General features: G+C 43.4%; 1 protein-coding gene across 1 annotated transcript in view; it reads left to right on the top strand.

Annotated features, from left to right (window-relative positions):
• NGEF (neuronal guanine nucleotide exchange factor) overlaps positions 1-26,595 on the top strand; it is a 195,069-nt gene that overhangs the window by 31,934 nt on the left and 136,540 nt on the right. The gene's annotated exons all lie outside the window — the stretch shown is intronic.

The raw sequence follows: 26,595 nt of genomic DNA on the forward strand, positions 1-26,595 counted from the left end.
AGGGAATTTTATTTTTTTCATTTTTTATCAGTGATAAATGTGTTTTTTGATTTTTACTTTTTTTCACTTTTATTCACTTTTTTTTGACCCAGACCCACTTGGTTCTTGAAGATCCAGTGGGTCTGATGTCTGTATAATACAGTACAGAACAATACTGTATATATTGTACTGCACTGTATTTTACTTACACTGAACAGATCTATGCCTTTCAGCACAGATCTGTTCAGCACCATGGACAGCAGGACGCCTGAGAGGCGTCCTGTTGCCATGGGAACCTTCCCCGTCTGCTCAGTACTGCTCATAACTGCGCAGATGGGGAAGGGTAAGGAGGGGATCTGTCGGGGGGCTGTCTGGGGGCTCTCTCCCTCCCCATCGGGGGGCTGCAAAGGCACAGCAGCCCCCCGATGGGAGAGGGAGGGAGCTCCCTGCGCTGTTAACCTTTTCCATACAGCGGTCCGTACGGACCGCTGTATGGAAAGGGTTAAACGGCTGACATCGCATCGCAGATGTCAGCCGTTTATACCAGGGTGCCAGCAATGTGCTGGCACCCTGGTATACCCACTAGAAACCAACGATTATACAAGGGGAGGCGGGCGGGGGATCGCGATCCCGCCTGCCGCACCGCCCGCCTCCTGCACCGCCCACAACCCTCCCCCTGCACCTCCCGCCACCATAAAATCATTCGGGGGTGCAGGGGGGGGTGAATAAAACGTTTTTTTAGACATATAAAGTTTCTGATCCCCCCGGTCAGGGACCGCGGGGACCAGAAACTGCAGAAATCGCAGCAAACCGCAGGTCTGAATTGACCTGCGGTTTACCGCGATCGCCGACATGGGGGGGTCACGGGACCCCCCCGCGCATTTAGCCTAGGTGCCTGCTCAATGATTTGAGCAGGCACCGGGATCCGATCACTGCCAGCCGCACGGCAGTGATCGAAAATACACAGGGCGTACATGTACGCCCTGTGTCCTTAAGTACCAGGGCACAAGGGCGTACCTGTACGCCCTATGTCCTTAAGAGGTTAAAGGGGTTGTCCCACAAAAAATATTCTACGGTTTTCAAGCCAGCACCTGGATCTGAATACTTTTGTAATTGCATGTAATAAAAATTTTGCATAGCCAAGGAGTTATTCAATAAAATATATCTGTATAGCGCCACCTACAGTTCGCTTTTTTCTTATTTCTTTGTCCTGCTCACTGAGAAGGCCGCACATGCTCAGTTTCATCCTTCAGTTGCCTCCTGAGCTGTGATAGGGAGAGCTGAGACACGCCCCCTTACCTGCAGCAGAGAAGACACTCCTCCTTAAGCTTTCAGCTTGATATAAATCTAGCAGAGCAATGAATGGGGAGATCTCTGGATCCATGTGAGGTACAGGGCTGGTTCTAGCTTTGTTAGAAAGAGACTGTCATGGACTATATGATGTCTGATTTTCATTTTTTACATTAGTCATGGAATAACCCCTTTAAAGGGTTTTTCCAGGAATTAACAACAGATACCCTATCTCTAGGATTGGTCATCATTATCAGATCAGTTGGGATCTAACATCCAATATCTCACAATTAGGTGCCAGAAATATTATCCTGGAGAACCCCACAGCAACTTCTGCTGAAAGGCGTATTGGAATATTTATCATTTGTGAATTGACTAATGGAAAAGAGAACAGAATGACCTCTCAAATTTTACACAGTGCCATAAAAAACTATTTGCCCCCTTTCTAATTGCTTCTATTTCTGCCTATTTGGACCATATAAAACAGTTATCAAACACCAACTGACCCCCTTTGCAGTTTCCTCCTTAAAGATGACATGTTACCTCTCCTGGCATGTCTGTTTTAGTAACTACTTGCATTTCCCATATAATTACAACAAAGTCATAAGCTACAGAATTGTTTTCTTCTACACAGAACAAAAATATAAACGCAACACTTTCGGTTTTGCTCCCATTTTGAGCTGAACTCAAAGATCTGAAACATTTTCTACATATAACTCTCAAATATTGTTCACAAATCTGTCTAAATCTGTATTGGTGAGCACTTCTCCTTTGCCGAGATAATCCATCCCACCTCACAGGTGTGCCATATCAAGGTACTGATTAGCATGAATATTGCACAGGTGTGCCTTAGACTGCCCACAATAAAAGGACACTCTGAAATGTGCAGTTTGATCGCACAGCACAATGCCACAGATGTCGCAACGTTTGTGGGAGCGTGCAATTGGCATGCTGACTGCAGGAATGTCTACCAGAGCTGTTGCCCATGCAATGAATGTTAATTTCTCTACCATAAGCCGTCTCCAAAGGCGTTTCAGAGAATATGGCATAACATCCAACCGGCCTCACACCTGCAGACCACGTGTAACCACACCAGCCCAGGACCTCCACATCCAGCATGTTCACCTCCATGATCATCTGAGACCAGCCACCCGGACAGCTGCAGCAACAATCTGTTTGCATAACCAAAGAATTTCTGCACAAACTGTCAGAAACATCTCAGGGAAGCTCATCTGCATGCTCGTCATCCTCATCGGGGTCTGGACCTGACTGCAGTTCGTCGTCGTAACCAACTTGAGTGGGCAAATGCTCACATTCGATGGCGTATGGCACGTTGGAGAGGTGTTCTGTTCACGGATGATTCCCGGTTTTCACTGTTCAGGGCGTGTGTGGCGTCGTGTGGGTGAGCGGTTTGCTGACGTCAACGTTGTGGATCGAGTGGCCCATGGTGGCAGTGGGGTTATGGTATGGGAAGGTGTATGTTATGGACATTCACTGTAATGGGGGTCGGCGGAGATCCAGCCGCAATCTTGCAAATATGCAGAGGAGCTGGCAGACATATACTGCTGCATGCTGGCCTCCATTTATAGTAAATAGGGCAGGACGGAATTCTGGCAGCGTACGGTTGTGCCTGACAGGGACATATCCGACAGGCTGTTCCCGACCGGAACAACCTGCTGGATCTGTTTGACACATACAGTATGTGAAACAAGACTAATATGCTTGTAGGGAGTCAAAACTCTCCCCTCACAGCAGAAGATAAGGAATGAGCCATTGGAGTTCAACATGCCTGATCCTTTTATTCTCTGAGATAAGCCACTGCCAGAGGGCATACACAGGCCAAGGAGGCAGGTCAACCATTTGGCTGGCAGCTGTATAATGTGTATGGCTGTCCTCAAGCCTGTATTACATTTAGCTATCCTACAGGAGATTGTTGGGAAGGAAGCGTTCCTTCCTGGTAGACGCCTGCTTGCTAGCAGAGGAGACCATTGCTATTACATGCAGCGATCTCCTCCACAGTATGGGGACGAGTGACCACTAATGCCATCGCTCATTCTCACGCTGTCTAGTTGTTTGCCAGCAGTAGATCGTGATTAGGCAGCACGATCTGCTGCCGGAAAATCCTGATCTTTAAAGGGACTCTGTCATCAGATTTAACCCCTCTAACCTAAACATATGCTCATGTCCAGACTAATAAGAAGAATCCTAAGCTGGCCTTATTAAACCTCACTGTGGCTCTATTTGCCCAAAAAACAGGTTTTTATAACCTGTCAATCACTTACTTAAGGTGCCCAAGGGAAGGTCCGTAAATACAGGGTGCCCGACCGCACCCCTCGCCATCCGGTGCCCAGCGCCGCCTTCTCTGTCTTCTTCTCTGATCCCGCGCCATCGCACTATGCTGCCAGGAGTCCGCACGGGCACATCAGGCTGAGCATAGTGCGATGGCGCGGGGTCTGGCAGAGGGACGGGGAGGATTACGGAGGTGGCTCTGAGCTGTAGAAGGCGGCGCTGAAGACAGGGAAGGCGGCGCTGGGCACTGGACAGAGAGGGGTGTGGCTGGGAACCCTGTATTAACGGACCTCCCCTTGGGCTCCTTAAGTAAGTGATTGACAGGTTATAAAAACCAGTTTTTTGGGCAAATAGAGCCACAGTGAGGTTTAATAAGGCCAGCTTGGGATTCTTCTTATTAGTCTGGACATGAGCATATGTTTAGGTTAGAGGGGTTAAATCTGATGACAGAATCCCTTTAAGTATGAAGAAAGATCATGATTACCCGATAAAAGAGCATTTGCTCGTTCATCAGGTAATCGGCGGCATTATTAGACTTCTAGATGATTGCTAACGAGTGTTACTATGAAAGATCATTAGTGATCATCTGGCAGACAGTCTACCGTTGTAATACAGCCCTTAGTCACTCAGCTAACCAATTAAAGGGGTTGGTCACTTTCTGGTTACTGTTGACCAATGTGTTTGTGAGATGATTATATAGCACTTACTAATACAGTCTTTGTTGATATTCTGCACTATTTTCTATATTTCATAAGGTATGTCCCTTGTTTACAAAGCCTTTCGTGCTGTCCAGATAGAGGTCCTGTTCACAAGATGGCTGCTGATGGAGGGACATGTGACCAGGCAAATCACCTCCATGTCATGTGTACTCCATTCATATACACCACAACTGCCATCTCTACCTGTTCCATTAGGAGTTGTAAATGTGCAGTGTTAGAAGGGGGGAGGCTGAGTGATGTGTCTGGTCACATTGCCCTCCATTAGCAGCCATTTTTATGGACAGGACCTCTATCTGGACAGCACAAAAAGCTTTGTAAACAAGGGACATACCTTATGAAATATAGAAAATGGTACCGAATATCAACAAAGACTATTTTAGTAAGTGCCATCTAATCATGCTACAAAGACATTGGTCAACAGTAGCCAGAAAGTGGCCAGCCACTTTAACCAAATTTAATTGAAAATTGTATACAATAGTAGGTACATGCCAACCCTGTGAACTAAGGTATCAACAGCACATTGTGTCATAGTAAACAGAAATTCACTAGTGACATAAGAGGCAGTTACTGGGATATAACTGTTCGGAAGGGGTTACAACAATTACTAAAGCTGGTCATGCACATTAGATTAATGTTGGCCAAACCCACTCACATCAAAAAGAATGATGGGGCTGTTAGAGAACAACATACCAGATCCTTTTGTAATCAGAGCCAGTCTGACAACTACTTACTCTCCTTCCTGCATTCAGGACACACGTCAGGCTTACAGGTGCATTGGGGGGTGGGGTCCATGAGGAACATCTGTTGACCAGACAAGCCAACTGCTGTCTAAGGGTACTTTCACACTAGCATTGTGAGGATCCGGCAGGCAGTTCCGGCAACCCATATGTAAATGGATATAGTTTCTTTTCCGGATCCATTAGATGGATCCGGTGATATACTGGATCCGTCTCAGCCGGTATCATCCGGAATAACGGATCCGGTATTTACATTTTTTCAAAGATTAAAGGCGAAACTAGCTCCTGCTATATCCCGGCAAGCTGTGGTATTTTGTCTGTTCAAATACCGTACAAGGGATGGAACGGAAGACATCCTAATGCATACTGAACGGATTGCTTTCCATTCAGAATGCATTAGGACAAAACTGATGCGTTTTTTTCCGGTATTGACACCCTTTACTGGATTTCAATACCGGAAAAGAATAACGCTAGTGTGAAAGTACCCTAAAATGTGGAGTCAGCTTTAGGATTTGAGATTTAAGAAATATGGTGATTTTTCCCTAAATGTCTCTGGTACAGTAGACTGACATCTAAGACGCATACACATAAATCAGAAAAACATCTAAGGAACAGTAGACCTAGTTCAAGTTAGAGAGAGATTAGTGACGACATATGCTAGTGATATGCCATCACTTAGTATTTGTGGGAACACCCCATTAGGTTTTACACTATAGGAGATATGTGTAAAATTGGTGGGAGGGGGGCATCTGCTGGGAGCCCCAAAAACAAGAATGGGCGTCACGTGTCCCCCCCTTATGAATGCAAAGGTTGGTAATGCATACTGCTGCTCATTTATTCCCTATGGGACTGCCAGAGATAACCATCTACAGCTCAGGAGAATGTGCTCCGCCACACAGGCTATGTGACAGCCCATATTATCATGCTGAAAGAGGCCACTGCCATTAGATACTGGTGCCAAGACTAGGTACGTGTGCTTGGCCTGTGCAATGTTTAGCTAGGTTGTAGGTGTCAAAGTAATATCCACATGAATGTCAGGACCCAAGTTTTCCCAGTAAAACATTGTCCAGATCCATTGGTTTGACCTCTTTCCATACTGCATCCTGGTGCTATATCTTCCCCAGGTAAGCAACGCACACACCTGGTCCCTAAATTGATGGAAAATAAAATGTGATTCATCAGACAAGACTGCCTTCTTCCATTGCTCCATGGCCCAGATTTGAAGCTCACATGCCCATTGTAAAACACGGGCACCATATGACCACAGCTACGCGGCCCCATACACAACAAGCTCTGATGTCCTGTGTGTTCTGATATCTTTATATCATAGCCAGAAGTAACGTAATCAATAATTTGTGCTATAGTAGTCCTTCTGTTGGATTAGACCAGACAGGCTAGCCTTCAGACCAGAATGGCTTCAGACACAGTCAACAGAATTGGGTCTTTGTCAACGTCGCTTAGATCCATACACTTGCCCATTTTTCCGGCTGTTAGGAACTGACTGTTCACTTGCTGACTAATATATCCTACCCATTGATAAATGCCATCTCAGTGGTTTTAGGGTTATGGTTATTCGGTGTATATTATGATCAGGCTTTCATGAGATTCCCAGCATTGACACATCATCCGCTCAGGTTTTATTCTCTGTCCTTGGCTGTAGAACGAGAATAGAAAATTAAATTTTTGGTGTATTGGTCATGAACTTCATATCCAGTGGTTGGTTTAATTTTTACAACCAGGAGAGATAAATGATTCACTGCTAAAATCAGATCTGTTGCATAAATGTGAAAACTATTACTACTTAAGGTGCGAAAACACTCCAGAGTTCCTATCATAAACACTTAGAAGGTGCTAGTGTCACAACTGGTAGACACGTTTTGTGAGACATCTGCTCAGTTCTAAACACATCACTTAATAATTTGCGGGCTATCAAGCATGGCGTTTCAGACTTGGTGTTAGTTGTTTCATATTTAAAGGGAACCCATCATCATAAAATACAGTGCAATCTGCAGGCCGCATAGTATAAAGCAGGATGAGATGAGCAGATTGATATAGCGTTTTTTGGAAAAGATTTAGTAAAACTTGTAATTTATACATTTAAGCCTCTGCTCTTTCTATGCTTTGGGAGTCATATGGGCGGTACCACTCAGTGATTGACAGCTAACTGTGCGTGACTAAGCATAAGGGAAGACTGTCAATCATTGAGTAGGACCGTCCACATGACTCCTATGTATAGAAAGAGAAATCACTAGAAATAATTGCTCTCACACAATAGGTACAAAAAATATCTATAGACTATGATAAAATCTCAGATTCTTAGCCAATATATTTTGATCAAAACACATCTGTGCCCGCCTACCACAGCAAGGTGATCTCAGTCTGGCAGGATGTGTTTTGATCAAAATATATTGGCTAAGAATCTCAGATTTTATTGTATCAGAATGAGATTTTTGTTTGTACAGAATTTTTGTATCTATTATGTAAGCACAATTGTTTTCAGTGATTTCTCTTTAAATGTAGCCATGTACATCTGTGTATTTATTTATCAAAATAAATAAACTACATTTTACTGAATCTTTTCCCAAAAAATTAAATATCAATCTGCTCACCTGTTCTATAATATGCTGCCTGCAGACTGCGCTGCATTTTCATGGTGACAGGTTCCCTTTAAAGGAAATGTGTCACCAAAAATGTTTTCTGACAGTTAAAACTAGATAGTAACATCTCCTTTTTTTGTAATCTGTTTTTATTTTCTGATTGTAGATTTTTTAATTCTGTTTCCTAAACATGATTATGGGGGTGGCCATCTTGCCTGAGCTGTTCTTAATAGCATTTACAAAGCATTAAAGAAATTGCTTTACGGCAGCCCCATGGGCCATAGACACAATGGACAGTAGGGGACCTCATTCTATGGGAGAGTTTTCTAGGCATGCTCTGATCTGTACAGAGGTCATTGTACAAGGAAGGAATAGATAAGATCACCTATTGTGAATGGAGGATCCGGTCTTATCTATACACAGAGGTGATATCATTACAGGCAGGATTAGAATGAGTTAACTGCAGTAAAGTGATCTGTACAAACCAAGAAGTGGCGCCAATTATTAGGCATAACAGTGCGAAAACTGCAGGCTTGTTGGTTTTAGTTTAAATATAAAAAGTGACATGAAAAATTAAAAATAACATCATCAAAAATTATTTAAAAATATGTTGAACATAAAAAAATCATTTGAACAGCAGGTCATTTTCTGATGACACATTCCCTTTAAGTGTAGTTCTGCCTTCAAATAACATCGACTTCTCAGCATATGTAAAGCATGCAAAATTGGAAATATATGTTCATCACTATTTTTTTTACTTTTTTATAGTTTATTTTATAGTTTATTCTGTACAGTGGGTAAAAAAAGATATTTTTGGTGCCCAGAAACTGTCAACAAGCAGGTCAGCTGCTATTGTAAAAGTGTAGGACGCAGGTATAAGGTGTTCATATACAGATGTATGACAATATGAAGGAGCAAATGGATTGATTTTTCTTTAATTACCCACAAGTCACTTGGGCACGTCGGATTATGTTGGCTGATACTTGATGCTTGCAGCTCTTCAACAGTGCTTCTGCGGATAGTGGTTGTGATGTGCATAAGTCTGGGGAACGTGGTGGCCATAACCCCTGCTTACAGTTCGCTCCTCCATAAACAGCTCATGAACCCGCTCCAGTGAGCTCCGTGAGGTGCGGCATGTGGCCCCATCTTGTTGGAAAAAGCAGGACATGTTTTCTTCTGCAGCATCACAAGCAGTATCAGCCAACATAATCCAACGTGCCCAAAGATGCAGAGACGTAAACCAATTTCAGCATTTTTTGTGACTTGTGGGTAATAAAAAAAAACAATCCACTTGCTCGTTCATCTTGTCATACTATCGCTGGAGGCGGGCTACTTATTCGTGGGCCACTCTGTATAAACTGCTTGGCATAAGGCGTTCACAAACAAATCAATCCATTCATAGCTATTGTATGCAGTACTTATGAACTAAGGGTTGAAAATTGAGACCCTTAAAAGGTCTGTCAACCGTTTCCCTGTATGTTTTCCACACAGCAAACAGATACAGGGGCACATTTATTAAGACCGGTCTTAATAAGCCCTATACCTGGTGGTGGATCCTCCGGAGTTATGAAGAGGCGCCGGACTCTACATAACTTCGGCAGATCCACCGCCGCTTCTAAATGTAAGACAGCTTCCTAGCTGACTTACATTTAGACCATTTTCTGCCGGCCCTTTCCCACCCACCCTAGCCCACTTTTTTTATACCTTGCGTGTAGGGAGAAGTTGCAGATTGCAGTGCAAAGGACCTTTGCGCCGCAATCTGTGCCAGAAATATGCGTATAGGCGTATTTCTGTTTGATAAATGGCACCCACAGTATTTCCTTTTTTTTTTACTTACTCCGTTTTTTTTGTTTTTTTTTGGGGGGGGGGGGGGGGTTGCAGACCCATAGAATAGAATGGGGCCGTGTACAATCCACAAACAATGCAGATTGGACACAGATCCAAAATACAGTCGTGTACTAAAAGAAATAGTGAAAAAGTGTTATGAAGAATATACGTAATGGAAAATAAACCTGATCATTAAACGTGTTTTTGTGAAACAGCATATGGGAACATGTGCATAGTGTGTACTGTATTTTTTGCCCTATAAGACGCACTTTTCCCCCCCCCAAAAGTGGGGGAAAAATAGCAGTGCATCTTATGGGGCGAATGCTGCATTTTTCCGAATTTTCAATGATAGGGTGTATCAGCTGAGAGGGAGGAGGGGCTGGGGGCCGGCATCTGCTTTTATAATGACAGCGGCGCCCGTGCAGTGACTGTATTCTACTACACGGGCCCCGCTCACTGTATATAATCTTATCTATAATTGTAGGCATTGTTAATTTATAAAAGTTCAGGGTAATCAGCGCCTGTATACTTACAAGCGCTCATAGCAGAGAGGAGGCAGGCCGGGAGGACGGGCGCTGGCAGCGTGAGTCACTACGTCACGCACCTCCGCCGCTCACTTTATGAATGAAGCAGGCGGCGTGGGCGCATGACGTAGTGACTCACGCTGCCAGCGCCCGTCTTCCCGGCCTGCCTCCTCCCTCCTCTCTGCTACGAGCGCTTGTAAGTAATACAGGCGCTGATTACCCTGAACTTTTATATATTAACAATGCCTACAATTATAGATAAGATTATATACAGTGAGCGGGGCCCGTGTAGTAGAATACAGTCACTGCACGGGCGCCGCTGTCATTATAAAAGCAGATGCCGGCCCCCAGCCCCTCCTCCCTCTCAGCTGATACACCCTATCATTGAAAATTTGGAAAAATGCAGATCCCCCCCCCATAACAGTGTCATCCACAGATCCCCATAACAGTGCCATCCAGAGACACCAATAAGAGCCATCCAGAGACCCCCATAACAGTGTCACCCACAGATCCCCCATAACAGTGTCACCCACAGATCCCCCATAACAGTGTCACCCACAGATCCCCATAACAGTGTCACCCACAGATCCCCCATATCAGTGTCACCCACAGATCCCCCATAACAGTGCGCCATCCACAGACCCCCATAACAGTGCGTCATCCACAGATCCCCCATAATAGTGTCATCCACAGACCACCATTAGTTCAAAACCCACCAAAAGCACACATTTTGGTTCAAAATAATTTTTTTCTTATTTTCCTCCTCAAAAACCTAGGTGCGTCTTATGGGCCGGTGCGTCTTATAGGGCGAAAAATACGGTATATGTCCATATGATCTCCTTCACTACTGGCTGACTGATAGGAATACATGCATTTACCATCTTTTGAACGTTATCCGTTTACCCAAGCTCTGTAAGGTGTGTCTCACATGTTACATACTGTAGGTAGTGAGTCAGATCTTCCAGCTACGCAGAGGAGTCTTCACTGCTCCTTTACTGCCCTATATAGAGTAGACGTCTGTGTGAGAATATTATCAACACCAGTCACAAAAACCGGTTAAACATACTGTATTTTTATGAAAAACAAGATAAATTATGGGAAACTTTTGCATTGTGGTAAAAGAGTCACATACCATAAGTCCTTCCAAAAGGTTACCTGTAACCACTAGTAACAGCTGCAAAATATATTTTTTAAAAAGTCCTAAAAACAACTAAATTATTTTAGAAAGGCTAAAGGGAAGCATTTAGGCAATGTGTACACACGGTGGATTGTTTGCAGAAAGTGAAACATCCATTCCTTACAGTGTAATGGGGTTGTTTCTGCAGCAATGTGTGGATTTCTGCAAGTGCCATTCACACCAGTAGGAATTTCATTTAGTTCATTTAACTTTGCCTTTCTAAGGCTACTTTCACACTAGCGTTCAGGGCTCCGCTTGTGAGTTCCATTTGAAGGCTTTCACAAGCGGCCCCGAACGGATCCGTCCAGCCCTAATGCATTCTGAATGGATGCGGATCCGCTCAGAATGTATCAGTCTGGCTCCGTTTGTCCTCCGCTCCGCTCAGCAGGCGGACACCTGAACGCAGCTTGCAGCGTTCAGGTGTCCGCCTGGCCGTGCGGAGGCAAACGGATCCGTCCAGACTTACAATGTAAGGCTACTTTCACACTAGAGTTCGGGTGTCCGCTCGTGCGCTCCGTTTGAAGGGGCTCACGAGCGGCCCCGAACGCATCCGTCTGGCCCCAATGCATTCTCAGTGGAGGCGGATCCACTGAGAATGCATCCGCCTGCCAGGGCTCAGCCTCCGCTCCGCTCAGTGAGCGGACACCTGAACGCTGCTTGCAGCGTTCGGGTGTCCGCCTGGCCGTGCGGAGGCGAGCGGATCCGTCCAGACTTACAATGTAAGTCAATGGGGGCGGATCCGCTTGAAGATGACACCATATGGCTCAATCTTCAAGCGGATCCGTTCCCCATTGACTTACAATGTAAAGTCTGAACGGATCCGCTCAGACAACTTTCACACTTAGAAAATTTTCTAAGTTTTAATGCAGACGCATCCGTTCTGAACGGATGCAAACGTCTGCATTATCGGAGCGGATCCGTCTGATGAAACATCAGACGGATCCGCTCCGAACGCTAGTGTGAAAGTAGCCTAAGTCAATGGGGACGGATCCGTTTGAAGATGACACAGTATGGCTCAATCTTCAAACGGATCCGTCCCCCATTGACTTTCAATGTAAAGTCAAAACGGATCCGTTTGCATTATCATGAACAAAAAAAAAAAATAAAAAAATTTTTTTTTTTTTTTGTTCATGGTTATGCAAACGGATCCGTTCTGAACGGATGCAAGCGTTTGCATTATAGGAGCGGATCCGTCTGTGCAGACACCAGTTTTTTGTCTGTTTTAGCAGTTTTTCACTACCGGTCGCCTGGAAAGCTTATTTGACTATTGAGAATGTATCCTTACTTTTAGGCTCCATTCACACGTCCGCAATTTCGTTCCGCATTTTGCAGAACGGAATTGCGGACCCATTTATTTCTATGCAATTCCGATCCCGAAAAAAATAGAACATGTCCTATTCTTGTCCGCAATTGCGGACAAGAATAGGCATTTTTTAATTAAGTGCCGGCGATGTGCGGTCCACAAAATGCAGAACACACATTACCGGTGTTCGTGTTTTGCGGATCCGCGGAACGTTTGAATGGACCCTTATAGACTGGTAAATAAATAGAAATGACTGAAAAATTGAGAGCCCACGGTGCATACTACTTGTGGATTTTCTGCAAGTTTTTTTCATGCAGAAATTCTGCTGTGTATACAGCACCAGCTAAGTAGATGAGATTTACAAAATTTCATGTACGTTGTGGAAATTTTCCCAGTGGAATTTGAGATTTGCAGAATGTCAGTTTTTCAGATTTTCAGTGCCAAACTCCCCAACTGCAATGCAAAGGGTAAAAAGTTGGGCAAATCCACGTCAAAATCAGTGACAAAATCCGCAAGTAACACATGAGGATTTTGGTCCAGCAGTGTAGTGAAATCAAAATGAAAATCTGCGTAAACTACACTGCCTTGCATAAATGATGTTACAAATTCATACTCTGGCAGAGTTCTGAAAACTATCTAGAAGAAAATCTGTATTTGCTGCCTATAGCAACCAGTCACAGCGCAAGTTTAATTTTTCAGGAGAATAATACAAAATGTAAGCTGTGCTGTGATTGGTTGTTATGGGCGACAAAGACAGTTTCATAAACCTCCTCAAAAATGTCTGGGAATAAAGTAAAACGGATATAACTATTGAACGTGAAAAGAAAATGCTTATAATGGTACTGCGACACATTCCGGTTTCCTGATGGAGTTTTCCAAAAAATCAGGAGTGAATTCAAAAAATAGGAGACATCATATCTGTCCCTTATACTTTCTCTCCTTTTATGATCCAATCCTGATTTTGAATTCCAAAACTGCCTGCAGAAACCAGAATGTATAGCTGTACCCTAAGGGCTCATGCCCATGAGCGTAAGGGCCTTATGAACTCCATTTGAGGATGCGGACTCATTGACTTGAATGGGTCTGCGATCCGCAACATATGACCAAAGATAGAACATGTTCTATCTTTTTGTGCTGCGGAGGAACGGATGGGAAGCCCACAGCAGCCCTTTATAGTGCTTCTGTGGACTTCCGATCAGTGCCTCCGCTCTGCAAAAGATAGGTGAAGTTCTATCTTCAGTCGTATGTTGCAGATTGCGGTCCCATTCAAGTCAGTGAATCCACATCCGCACCATGGCCAGTGCCCGTATATTGCGGACCACCTTGCAATATGAGCACGGACCCAGTACGCTCGTGGGCATGAGCAGTCATACTGTGCAACAATCTGCACCAGAAATACAACTAATATAGGCGTATTTCTGGATAATAAATTACCCCCTATGTTTCCGTTTTGGTGATGCTAGATGTCCTCTATCCCACCACAATATGATGTTATACCAATTGTGACCAATGACCATTGTGCCCATTGAAATCATCGTAATGCATGGATATTCTGGGTCCTTCAGAATGAGGCATGCAGCCACTCTACCCTCTAGCTAATACACAAGGGGTTTTCTGAAACTTAATACTGATCGCCTATCAGTTGTTTTAGAAAGCACCAGCACTCGCCGTAGCGCTGCAGCCTTCTCTCAGCTCACCAAGTACAATGCCATAAATTGTATAGCGGCTGTGCTTGGTATCTCACTCGGCCCTATTCACTACAAGGGGCTGAGCTGTGCCTAGGCCATGTGACCGAACGTGATGTCACATGGCCTAGGCTAAGCTGCGAGAAGCCTGGATAGGTCATCAATGTCTGTTGTTTTCAGGACACCCAAGGCCAGAACCAGGCACCAGAACTACACTGATAGGTATAGTGGCCATGCCTGTCACTGCACTGCTGCTCCTATTCACTTGAAACAAGTGATTGGCGGGGGTGGTGGGCGTTAGATCCCTGCCATCTGATTTTGATGACCTTTTGTAAGGACAGATCATCCATACTTAGGTCCCAGAGTACCCCTTTAACGTATTGATAAGTCACCTAAGTTTTTACAGACCCAGAATGACAGGTAATTCTGTGCACACAGTCCACAGCACATTCCATAGTTTCCACATCTTGATAAAGTGAATTTCATGTCATGTATGTATAATGTGCACGTCTACTTATATACACAGTTTATGTCTTCATGTGAGAAGAGGGAACTACATAACTGTGTCTTGTGATGAATGTGTTGTATACACTGGAGATGTTACTAGGTGTGGCTACACTTACTGTCAATCCACATTCAGCTGGATTGACTCGTCTTCCTAGGTCCAGATTACATGTAGTTGCCAATTCATTTAAAGGACATGCACTGTATCACCCACATTTGTTTTTTATTACTAAAGCCAGATTCAGATTTTTTTAATCACCTGTTTTTACTTTCTAATTGTATAATTTTTTTAATTGTATTTTCTGTACATGGTTATGCAGGCAACCAACTTGCCTGAGCTGCTCTTTCAAGGGTCATGAATGAAACTCAATGACTGCTATGGGAGAGTATTTGGCCATGCCCTGGGACCACCCTCAAAACTCCTATAAAACGCCCACTGTAGGACAAATGTTCACAACCCACCCTTTTCCAGTTGACCCCACCTCTTTCCCAGGACTGTAGGCAACTATGTATTTATTATTAAAGCGCTATTCATTCCATGACGCTATACATATGAAAAGGGTGTACATACACGTTAGGTCTATATATATATGGACAGAGACAACATTTTTCTAATTTTTGTTCTGTACATTACCACAATGGATTTTGAACAAAACAATTCAGATGCAGTTGAAGTTCAGACTTTCAGCTTTAATTCAGAGGGTTGAACAAAATGATTGCATAAAAATATGAGGAACCAAATCATTTTTTTAACTCAATCCCTTCATTTCGGGGGCTCAAAAGTATTTGGACAAATCAAATAATTGTGAATAAAATGTTAATTTCTAATACTTGGTTGAAAACCCTTTGTTGGCAATGACTGCCTGAAATCTTGAACTCATGAACATCACCAGACGCTGTGTTTCCTCCATTTTAATGCTCTGCCAGGCCTTTACTGCAGCGGTTTTCAGTTGCTGTTTGTTTGTGGGCCATTCTGTCTGAAGTTTAGTCTTTAACAAGTGAAATGCTCTATTGGGTTCAGATCGGTGACTGACTTGGCCATTCAAGAATATTCCACTTCTTTGCTTTAATAAACTCTTGGGTTGCTTTGGCTTTATGTTTTGGGTCATTGTCCATCTGTATTATGGAACGCCGACCAATCAGTTTGGCTGCATTTGAGCACACAGAATTTATCCGGCTGCTTCTGTCCTGTGTCACATCATCAATAAACACTAGGGACCCAGTGCCACTGGCAGCCATGCATGCCCAAGCCATCACACTGCCTCCGCCGTGTTTTATAGATGATGTGGTATGCTTTGGATCATGAGCTGTACCATGCCTTCACCATACTGTTTTCTTTCCATCATTCTGGTAGAGGTTGATCTTGGTTTCATCTGTCCAAAGAATGTTCTTCCAGAAGTGTGCTGGGTTTTTAAGATTTTTTTTAGCAAAGTCCAATCTAGCCTTCTTATTCTGGAGGATTATGAGTGGCTTGCACCGTGCAGTGAACCCTCTGTATTTACTTTCATGCAGTCTTCTCTTTATGGTAGATTTGGATATTGATACGCCTGTATCCTGGAGAGTGTTGATCACTTGGTTGGCTGTTGTGAAGGGGTTTCTCTTCACCATGGTAATTATTCTGCGATCATCCACCAATGTTGCCTTCCGTGGGCGTCCAGGTCTTTTTGCATTGTTGAGGTCACCAGTGCTTTCTTTCTCAGGATGTACCAAACTGTAGATTTTGCCACTCCTGATAGTGTAGCAATTTTTCGGATGGGTTTTCTGTTTTCACAGATGAAGGATGGCTTGTTTCACCTGCATGGAGAGCCCCTTGACCGTATGTTTACTTCTCAGCAAAATCTTCAAAATGCAAGCACCATACCTCAAATCAACTCCAGGCCTTTTATGTGCTTAATTTTGAATGAAATAATGAAGGAATTTCCCACACCTTCCCATAAAACAGCCTTTGAGTAAATTGTTCAATTACTTTTGGTCCCTTTAAAAACACGGTGCCACATGTAAAGGAGCTGAAACTCCTACACCCTTCATCCAATTTGAATGTAGATACCCTCAAATGAAAGCTACAAGTCTGGACTTTATGTCCATGTCAATTATATAACTATAACTTGAATATGTTTTACTAAACAGGTAAAAAAAAAAAATGGTGTCAGTGTCAAATATATATGGACCTAACTGTACATAATACAGACAATTGCATTAAGCATGAACAAGATGAGTTACAAACTGGTACAGAAAGGGAGAGGACACTGCCCACAAGGGCTTACAACCCATAATGTACTTTTTTTCTTAAATATCATGTTGATCTTTTTTTCATATTTGTATCTGTTGGAGCTTTATTTTTCTGATTTAGACCTCAAAATCCTTCATATAGAGTAGACACAGACTGGACAGATAACATACTGGCTCCATACAGTTACTGATGCAGGGAAGAGTATATAGGAGTTTATGCTGTTTTATTATTTATTTCAATGTAGAATAGTATGCAGTAAGCTCCAAAGCTCCTCCATTTATGCAGAGGTTTCAGAGCTCCCAAAGGTGTAGCTATTGGAAGAACATAGGAATTCTCACCCATACCCTGGTGCATAAGGATACCCTAAGGCCTGTTTGCCACATAAGGAGAGACCAGTATTAGAAATGGCACATGGTAGGCATGGGCACCTGTTACAGATTTTGCATTACGACCGAGTCAAAAGTTATGCTTCTGGTAAAAACAGTAAGATTTCAGTATGTTCAGTTGCAGTACCCCAGACCTGGGGGTATCTGCAATTTCATTGTAAATAGTTATGTATTTCATGTTCTCTTGCCGTATCTTCCAATAAGAGTCATGGTTGGCAAATGGGTTGGCAGGAACAGATCTATCCACCCTGTTCCTCCCCTGTTGGTAGGACTGGGCTGGTCCTGCTTCCTGCCAGAAGAGGGACTTCCTGTGCTGACACAGAGAGGAGAGGAAACACTGCAGATCTCCTGCTTCTGTTAGAGATACTCCAGAGAGATCAACTTTATTCAGCCTGAAGAAGATACTTTAGAAATCAGACTGCAGATTGAACAGCTGAAAATCTGTATAATAGACACTGTTGTAAGGTGAGGGACTATGGCTCAGACACCCATCACCTATGACTACAACTAGGACAGATCACTGTCTACACCTGATAGTGGACATCTACACCTACAAGTGTTAAGTTTCGGCCATCCAACCTGCCTCCATACTTTCTTACTGGTGGCAGAAATTGCACTTTGAATCCACTGTTTTTGAATGTATCAAAAGTTATATGCTGCACTTAGTAAAAAGAGACTGTTATACATTCACTTCTGGCCTGATTCTTCAAACTACGTTTCCACTGCACCGATCCCCAGGGAGCAACAGCCTAAGGGAGTAAACTGTGATAGAACATTTCATCAGGGCCACCACCACTCCATCCTCTGCCTTGTCTCCTCTGGGGCTCACTTGCACAGTAACTTCAAAAATCTATTACTTTATTATAGCTTTTGGAAGCTTTATTCTAAACCTATAATGTTCACTGTTTCCCAGTTTACATAATTTCACAAAGTACTCTAGGAAGGGGGTGGCAGACAGTCTTGTGTACTCAATTTTGAGCATTCATAAACAATCCACATAACCAAAACATGGTATGGTGCAGGGTTAGGGCTTTGCTTGTGCATAGTTGCCAACAGTCCTGGTGGACCAGACTGCATAATGGGTGAGTTTATACTACATTTTTAAAGAGGTTATGCAGTTTATTAAAATTGTGGGTATATCCTTAGGGTAGGCCATCGCTATTAGATCAGTAGGTGTCCCAATCTCAGCAACCCTGATCAGCTGTTTAAAGGGGCTAGAGCACTGCATCACCTTCACTGTTTACCAGGCATAGCTCCATGATTTCAGTAGTGGCTGTGCCTGGTATTGCAGTTCAGTACAGTTTTGTCCCATTGGCTTGTACGGAACTGAGCTGCAGTACCAGGCACACCTTCTGCTAAAAACTGAGTTGTGTCTAGTAAAAAAAATGACGAGCTGCCACAGTCCCTTCAAACTGCTGATCAGTGTGGGTGCCAAGTGTCACCCATCTATCTAATATTTGGGTAGGCCAAAAAATTTAAAGAATCAAATCAACCATTTAAGGCTTTATTCACATTGACATCGAGGTTTTGGTTCCTGATAGTTCCATGAATTTAGGATACAGTGATAATGTCATAGTATTGTTTCCGAGTTACTATTTAACAAAGTTAAAAAATACCTTTCACCACTCTTGACATGCCTGTTTTAATAGCTTCATACGTTCCCCATGTAATAATAATTCTGGAGTATCTATTCTTATTGCTTTATGTTGTGCCATTCCTGTGTTTTTTCTACTCTCTAAGTTATGAATGAATTGCTAGCAGTCTGCAGTAAGGGTACAGAGGGGAGGTAACCAGCTGGGGGGGTGTACCTGCACAGTCTGAAAATGGCAGCACTGATTGGATAGAGTAAGTCTGTGCAGGGACCCCCCCCCCAACTTGTTACCACTCCTCTGTACCCTTACTGCAGACTGCTAGCAAATCATTCATAACTTCTAGTAGAAATAATACAGGAATGGCACAACATAGAGCCATAAGAATAGATGCTCCAGAATTGTGATTACATGGGGAATGCATAAAGATATGAAAACAGGTGTGTCAGGAGCGGTGACAGGTCCTCTTTAAGTAAAAGCTATAGAAAAACAGAAGCGAGAATGAAAATGATAAATTTTTGATAAATGCTTTCATATGTCATTTTATACATTAAATGCATCATCGCCATAATCCTATCACTCTGTAGAATTTTAATCTGTTGCTGCCAACATAAACACAAATCTGGGTATTAAAAAAACCCATTATGGCTTTCTGGTCATTAGATGTACAGTATATATGATCGCCTTATGGGCTTTACCAAAACGATTAACAGTAAAGGGTCTTTTTAAAGTGTTGCATTACCCCACAAATCCTGTAACATTGTCACATCTATACAGTCATTATGGAGATGTTTTTTTTTTTTTTTCCCGTTTTGCACTAACAATCCCTTACTTCCCACTTGCATATCTTCCTGGCAGCCAATCAAAGTGAGAGACCTCTTCTCCACCTCTTCAATGTCTGCCTGTACATTGTAAACATTTATAGACTAAGGGGGGCATTTACTAGGCCTTGTACGCCAGAATTCTGGTGTTGAAAGGTCACAAATATTGTTGCACGCTGTATTTGCTGTGAAATTTGCAAGTTTTCGGCGTTACGGGGATGAAAAGGGGGAGGGGCAGAAGGACATACAGATCTGTCTATATTTATGCCATTTTTCCGGTGTAAACAAAGATAGAAACCAGTCGCGCGGCCTGCTGGAGCATGCATAAAACTCACGAGAGGCCTGCGCCTCAACATAAATTTGTTGCATCCTCCAGCAGTTTAGAGGGAATCAAGACGGCATATAAAATGCCAGTCTTCATAAATATCCCCCTAAATTCATATTTGTCAGGAATGTTTTGGATGGACAAGAAACAGACTGTGTCTGTGGCTGCCTCAGATTTCAGTCATCATTGCACCAAACAACTGAAGTAAGGATATGGCTGCACGGCAACGAGGGTGGCGTTGACACCAAGTTGCAGAAAATTCGCACAACAAAAAAATATGTTGTGCGACTGTTTTAGAGCTGTGATTTGGTTTTGAAAACATGCAACCTGCAGCACAAAATACAGCATGTCTGTCACAGTCGCAGCATGAGGCCTTTTCACCATTGACATACATGAGGTCAAATGTTGCTGTGTAGCCGTTCCCTAAATGATGATAAATGTGCAGAGCTCCTGCAACATCTCCTCTTCCGAAAGAAGAGAGAGCGGCATAGAAATGCAACTTGTGCCTGGATTTAGGCACAATGATGTTTAAAAAGTCATAAACTCACTGTTTGTGACTTTTTTTTATGCCGGAAAAGAGATGTAGGCGGATGATAAACCGTCCCCATAATGTTTTTTTTTGCTTATTATTGGTTTTTATTTTTTGGGTGATTGTCTTATGTGGGGGCTCATTTTTTGCAGGATGAGATGACATTTTCATTGGTACCATTTTGGGGTACATATGACTTTTGGTCACTCGATATTACACATTTTGTAAGATGAGGTGACAAAAAATGACTGTTCTGACACAGTTTTTATTTATTTTTACAATGTTCACCTGACAGGGTAGATCGTGTGATATTTTTATAGAGCAGGCTGCTACAGATGTAGCAATACCTAATATGTCTTTCTTTTTTGTAGGCGGAGACTTTGGGGACTTAGTTATAGTAGGAGGAGTCTGCCCTTGTTCTCCTGGGCGTCTCCTTCTCCTAGGCTGTAGCGCTGACCAATCGCAGCGCAGAGCTCACAGCCTGGGAGAAAAAAACTTCCCAGGCTGAGAGCTCTGCGCTGCGATTGGCCAGCGCTACAGCCTGGGAGAAGAAGACGCCCAGGAGAACAAGGGCAGTCTCCTCCTACTATAACCAAGTCCCCAAAGTCTCCGCCTACGATAACCAAGTGACCGAACATCCCGGAGGGCATAGCAGGAGAACAGAGCGGCGACCAGGGATAATAGTAAGTGTAGTGAGATCCCTGGGCGCCGCTGTACAAATCATGACACTTAGTTCACAATGTTTGGACCAATGAAAGGTCCTCTTTAAGTTTCGCACAGCAAGCATTTTTGAAAAGAAAAAAATCTTGTTTTTTTAAATATTTTTCAGGCGCCGGAAAAGAGATGTAAGGGGATGATAAATCGCTCCCATAATGTTCTATTTTTTGTTTATTATTGATTTTTTTTTTTGGGCTATTGTCTTATGTGGGGGCTCATTTTTTGCAGTGTGAGATGACAGCTTGATTGCTATCATTTTGGGGTGACCAAAAAATGGCCGTTTTGGCACTGTTTTTTTTTACAGCGTTCACCTGACGGGGTGTATCATGTTTATAGAGCCTGTCAATACAGACGCGGTTATACCAAATACAGTATGTCTATTTTTTATTTTTTTTCCTATTTTTTACAGTTTTATATTACTTAATTATGGGAAATAATCCCAGCAGACGTGCTTGCTCTTCAGAATGTGCTTTATTAACGGTTCAAAGCAGAACGCGTTGCGGCATGTCAGCCTTCCTCAACTGCATGCAGTTGAGGAAGGCTGACATGCCGCAACGCGTTCTGCTTTGAACCGTTAATAAAGCACATTCTGAAAAGCAAGCACGTCTGCTGGGATAATTTCTTATGCATCTTATGGGGATTGCTCCTTTCCCGTGCAGACATTGAAAAGGTCGTGAGCTGTCTTGTTTGGAATTTCTTAATTATGGGAAAAGGGTGCTTTTTTTTATCATGTGAAACACTTTTTTTATTCCTTTTTTTTGTCCCACTGTGGGACTTCAAGTTTTGGGCTTATGATGCCCTCTACAATGCATTACAATAGATGGACTGTGTCTCACAGGCTTCCTGTGGAAGGCATCGGGCAGCCTTCCCAGCCATCGGGTCCTCGTCACCGCAGCACAGGGACCCAAAGGGGAGGAAGCCCCCTCCCTTCACAAACCCTGTACATGCCGTGGTCAGCACTGACCGCAGCATACATCTGTGTTTTCACTGATGCCGGCGTATACAGCAGAGGCTCGGCTGTCAGTGACTGTCGGGCACATGCCGTCAATCATTACGCCGTACCTGTATGGCTCTGGGACTTAAAGAACGTCCCGCAGCACCGTACATGTACAATCCATAGTGCATTGCATATTTACTTACAGTAGTTTAGAACATTTCAGGAATTTCAGAAATTGTATTCCAATAAATATGCTGTGAGTTCTACCTAAGTAGCCTGATTACTTACATAATGGTGATATAAAGCCTGATGTCACCATCTTACTACAGTAAATGTGCTATTAATAAGTTATTGGCCATTTGTAAAGTAGTTGGTGTCGGAGCTGGAGTTGGAATCAGAGTTGGAGTCAGAATTTTGGCTTATCGACAGCCCTGGTCTTATAGTCAGAAAAATTTGTTACATTGCAAACGTTCTTCTGCAAGTAACTTATGATTCATTATGCTGAGTTGCTGGGTCATAGAAATTCCTTTTAACGTAAACCTTGATTATGGATTTAGTGTTGTAATGAAATTTTGGACCCACATAGCATCCCAGTGTGTTTGATGAGCGCATGTGTTATGTTGGGCCTTGTGAATGCAGAAAACAAGTGGCCATATGTAAATTACTTAATCAGTTTTCACTTGTTGAGGGCAGGCTAGAGATTAAAGGTGCAGTGACCAATAAGACCATGTTTTCTTCTGTATCTAGGCCCAGTATGACTATGGCCCAGGAGATGTAGGTGCAATATTGGGTCCCCCAGACACCACTGAGGTGTCACCACATATTGCTGCTCTCCGGAAGGGATGATAAGGCGTGGTTGACCCCAATGGGAAATGAGTCCAGAGAGTCAGTGTCTGCAATTAACTGGTGTGCTTCTTTAGAGGAACTCAAGTGCAAAACACTGGCTTCTCCAGTCTCCTCTGACGCAGAATAAGTTTTCTTGCTGAGGAAAGGCCTAATGGGGCGGGGAGGTGTAGAAGCACCACCTAAACAGAAACATTGTTACAATTTCTGTCTACCTTAGACTTGTATAGAGCTTTAATGCAAGTCTATGGGAATGAATAAGCAGTTTTTCCAGACATAAACAAGTCCTCTGACATAAACAACAGAGCTTTTTTACCTCCAAAATGTTGCATAGGTAGAAAGTCGTAAAGTCTATCAGTATTAGCTGGCTGTGCATTAACCTTTTCCACAGTGCCGTGCAGCTATAGTATAATAACAGTGCAAATGAACAGGATATATTACAATAAACATAGAAATGTAATATAAGTGCAAACAACGACATAGATCACAATGTAAGTTAAAACTTCAAAGTGCAATAAAGTAGGGAGTTGATGGTTTTTTGGCTCGCACTTATTTCTCCTAAAATGCTGTGTGCAATGTATTGCCGTGTTATATGTTGTGTCACTGTTTGTTGCCATGGTGATTACATTTTATTAAGCAGTAACTTAGTATTACCCAGTAGTTACTGCTATTCTTATCTAGTGCAGGATTGAACCGTACTGGTAACTGCAGGCAAAAGACTCTGGAATGTGTATGGAATAAGGCAGGATTATACGTGTCATATGTTATTAAATCTGCTGGTGTCTCTTCTATTCAGGGGAATTACTCCCTGTATCTTCTGTACATTCAGGAGTTACGCGGCCGGCTTTTGTCACATCCTCTTATTCATGGTTGTTATTTTTCCTGTCTTCCACCAAAAGTAGGATGCAGAAAATGAAGAATTCCATGGACAAATAGAAAACAATATCACTTTGGTCAGGTCTGACTAAGCTGTGCGGTTCCAGAACTAGGCGCCATCCACTGTCTAGTGGCCAAGTCTGGTTACCGCGGTGCAGCTCCCATTCACGTGAGTGGGTCATATGATTTGTATGCATCTTTCAGAATTACAAAGGAGGGCTGAATTAAGCCCCTATGTTGGACAGCAGAACTATCTCGGAGGCTGGGCAGGGTGTACCACGCTGCTCCCTACTGTAAACTGACACTTTAAATTTGGATATATACAGTCACATAGCTTTACAGTAGATTGTACCAACAGAATTAGGTCCGACAGCTTGGGGTGAAAAGGTCCCATTAGGATGACCCCTGACAGAGCATAAGGACATAATGGTCGTTCTTGAGACCAGCAAGAGTGGAGAGCTACTGCACAGGAGCATCCTATACTCTGATGGATGGCATGACCATGTATTATTACCTGGATTGGTCACGCATTTATTAAAATAGGTGCCATATATTGTTCTTGCTATACCATCCTTGAAAGATATCTTCTAAGGGTCCATTCACACATCCATGTGTGTTTTGCGGTTCCGCGAAACACGGAAACCGGCAATGTGCAATCCGCATTTTGCAGACCGCACATCGCCGGCACTAATAGAATATGCCTATTCTTGTCCGCTATTGCGGACAAGAATAGGACATGTTCTATTTTTTTTCGGGATCGGAATTGCGGACCCGGAAGTGCGGGTCGGCAATTCCGGATCCGGGCCCCATAGAAATGAATGGGTCCGCAATTCCGTTCCGCAAAATGCGTAACGAAATTGCGGACGTGTGAATGGGGCCTAATAGTGCAGCAGAATGTAGAATCTCTGCTTGTCAACCAGAAGGCACAGTGACCTTTCCAAACAGTATGTAGGACATTTAGCATCCCCTGTACTCCAGAAAACTGGGGTGAACAAGTTCTAAAATTTGTCGCACACCCACTTGTGCAAGATTTCGTGACTTTTGGGGCTTTTAGCCCCACTTGCTATTTTTCTAAAAAGTGGTGCAGGATGGGGAACAGGTTGTGCAAGGCCGAGTATAACTGGCCCAACACATTTATTACAATCCATGCCAGTTAACTAGCGTAGATAATGCTTGAAATCTAGACGAGCTCCCTTGCTGGTGTAGATTTCAATTCTGGTGCACAGACCTGCACAGATGCACCATACTGATTAACTCTTAATAACAGTGGTGGATTTAGGCCCCTTTCACACGCGCGAGTATTCTGCACGGATGCGATGCGTGAGTTGAACGCATTGCACCCGCACTGAATACCGACCCATTCATTTCTATGGGGCTGTTCACACGAGCGGTGATTTTCACGCATCACTTGTGCGTTGCGTGAAAATCGCAGCATGCTCTACGCAACGCAGGCCCCATAGAAGTGAATGGGGTTGCGTGAAAATCGCAAGCATACGCAAGCAAGTGCAGATGCGGTGCGATTTTCACGCACGGTTGCTAGGAGACGATCAAGATGGGGACCCGATCATTAATATTTTCCCTTATAACATGGTTATAAGGGAAAATAATAGCATTCTGACTACAGAATGCATAGTAAAATAGCGCTGGAGGGGTTAAAAAAAAAATATAATAATTTAACTCACCTTAATCCACTTGCTCGCGCTGCCCGGCATCTCCTTGTGTCTCCTTTGCTGAACAGGACCTGTGGTGACGTCACTCCGGTCATCACATGATCCATCACATGATCTTTTACCATGGTGATGGATCATGTGATCGCATTACAATCTTTTGCACTCGCGCGGAAAAATCGCGGGTGTTCCCGTAACGTACCCGCACCTTTTCCCGCAACGCCCATCTGAAAGAGGCCTAAAGCCTGCGTATAAAACGCTTGATCATAATACGTAAATGTCCCCCTGTGTGTTTCTGTTGTGCACTATAGGCAATTTGTACTAACTGTAACCTACAGTGCACCCGCCCTGTGCCCTCCTCATACTGTCATTCACCGTGATTCTATCCAGAAGGTTCCTGTGTTGGAGAGTCAGCATTGCTAGAAGCACTCAGTTCCGCACATACTGCTCTGTGAATCTTCTTATTTAGTGTGGAGGGTTGTAAATCTCCTATGCTTACATCTGAAGAGTTTATACAGATCTTGTCAGGTAGCAGTGGGCTTTCTGCTACTGTTTCTCGATATTAACTCTTTCACAGAATTTAGGAATGAAACCGAGATTTTTCCGATAGGGAAGGAAGAAAATAAGCTTGACTTCTCTGCTAAAAAATGATAGAAAATATCTGCGGTGAGTGGCTGTTATTTTCTAAGGGAATCTGTCAGCAGTTTTGCATCAACGCAGATGGGTGCAGGTGACAGGAGGTAACACATACATCTGCCACTGCTTTTAATCAAGGAAGTGTTAGGGCCCTTGCACACGACCGTATGTCTCATATGAGTGCAGGACACTAGCACCACGGACAGCCCGACCTGCACAGCATCTATAAAATCTATGATGCTGTGTACTCCCGTGCGCACGATCAATGCCGGGCATATGGCCCGCTCATGGACTGTATGTCTCGGAGGGCATACGATCGTGTGCAAGAGCCCTTATACAAATGAACTTTGAAGGCTGTGGGTGCTGCTCCCGCAAGTGCAGTGTTGGCTGCCTGCAAGCTACAGTAGA

The sequence above is a fragment of the Bufo bufo genome, chromosome 4, assembly GCF_905171765.1.
Source record: "Bufo bufo chromosome 4, aBufBuf1.1, whole genome shotgun sequence".
NCBI lineage: Eukaryota > Metazoa > Chordata > Amphibia > Anura > Bufonidae > Bufo > Bufo bufo.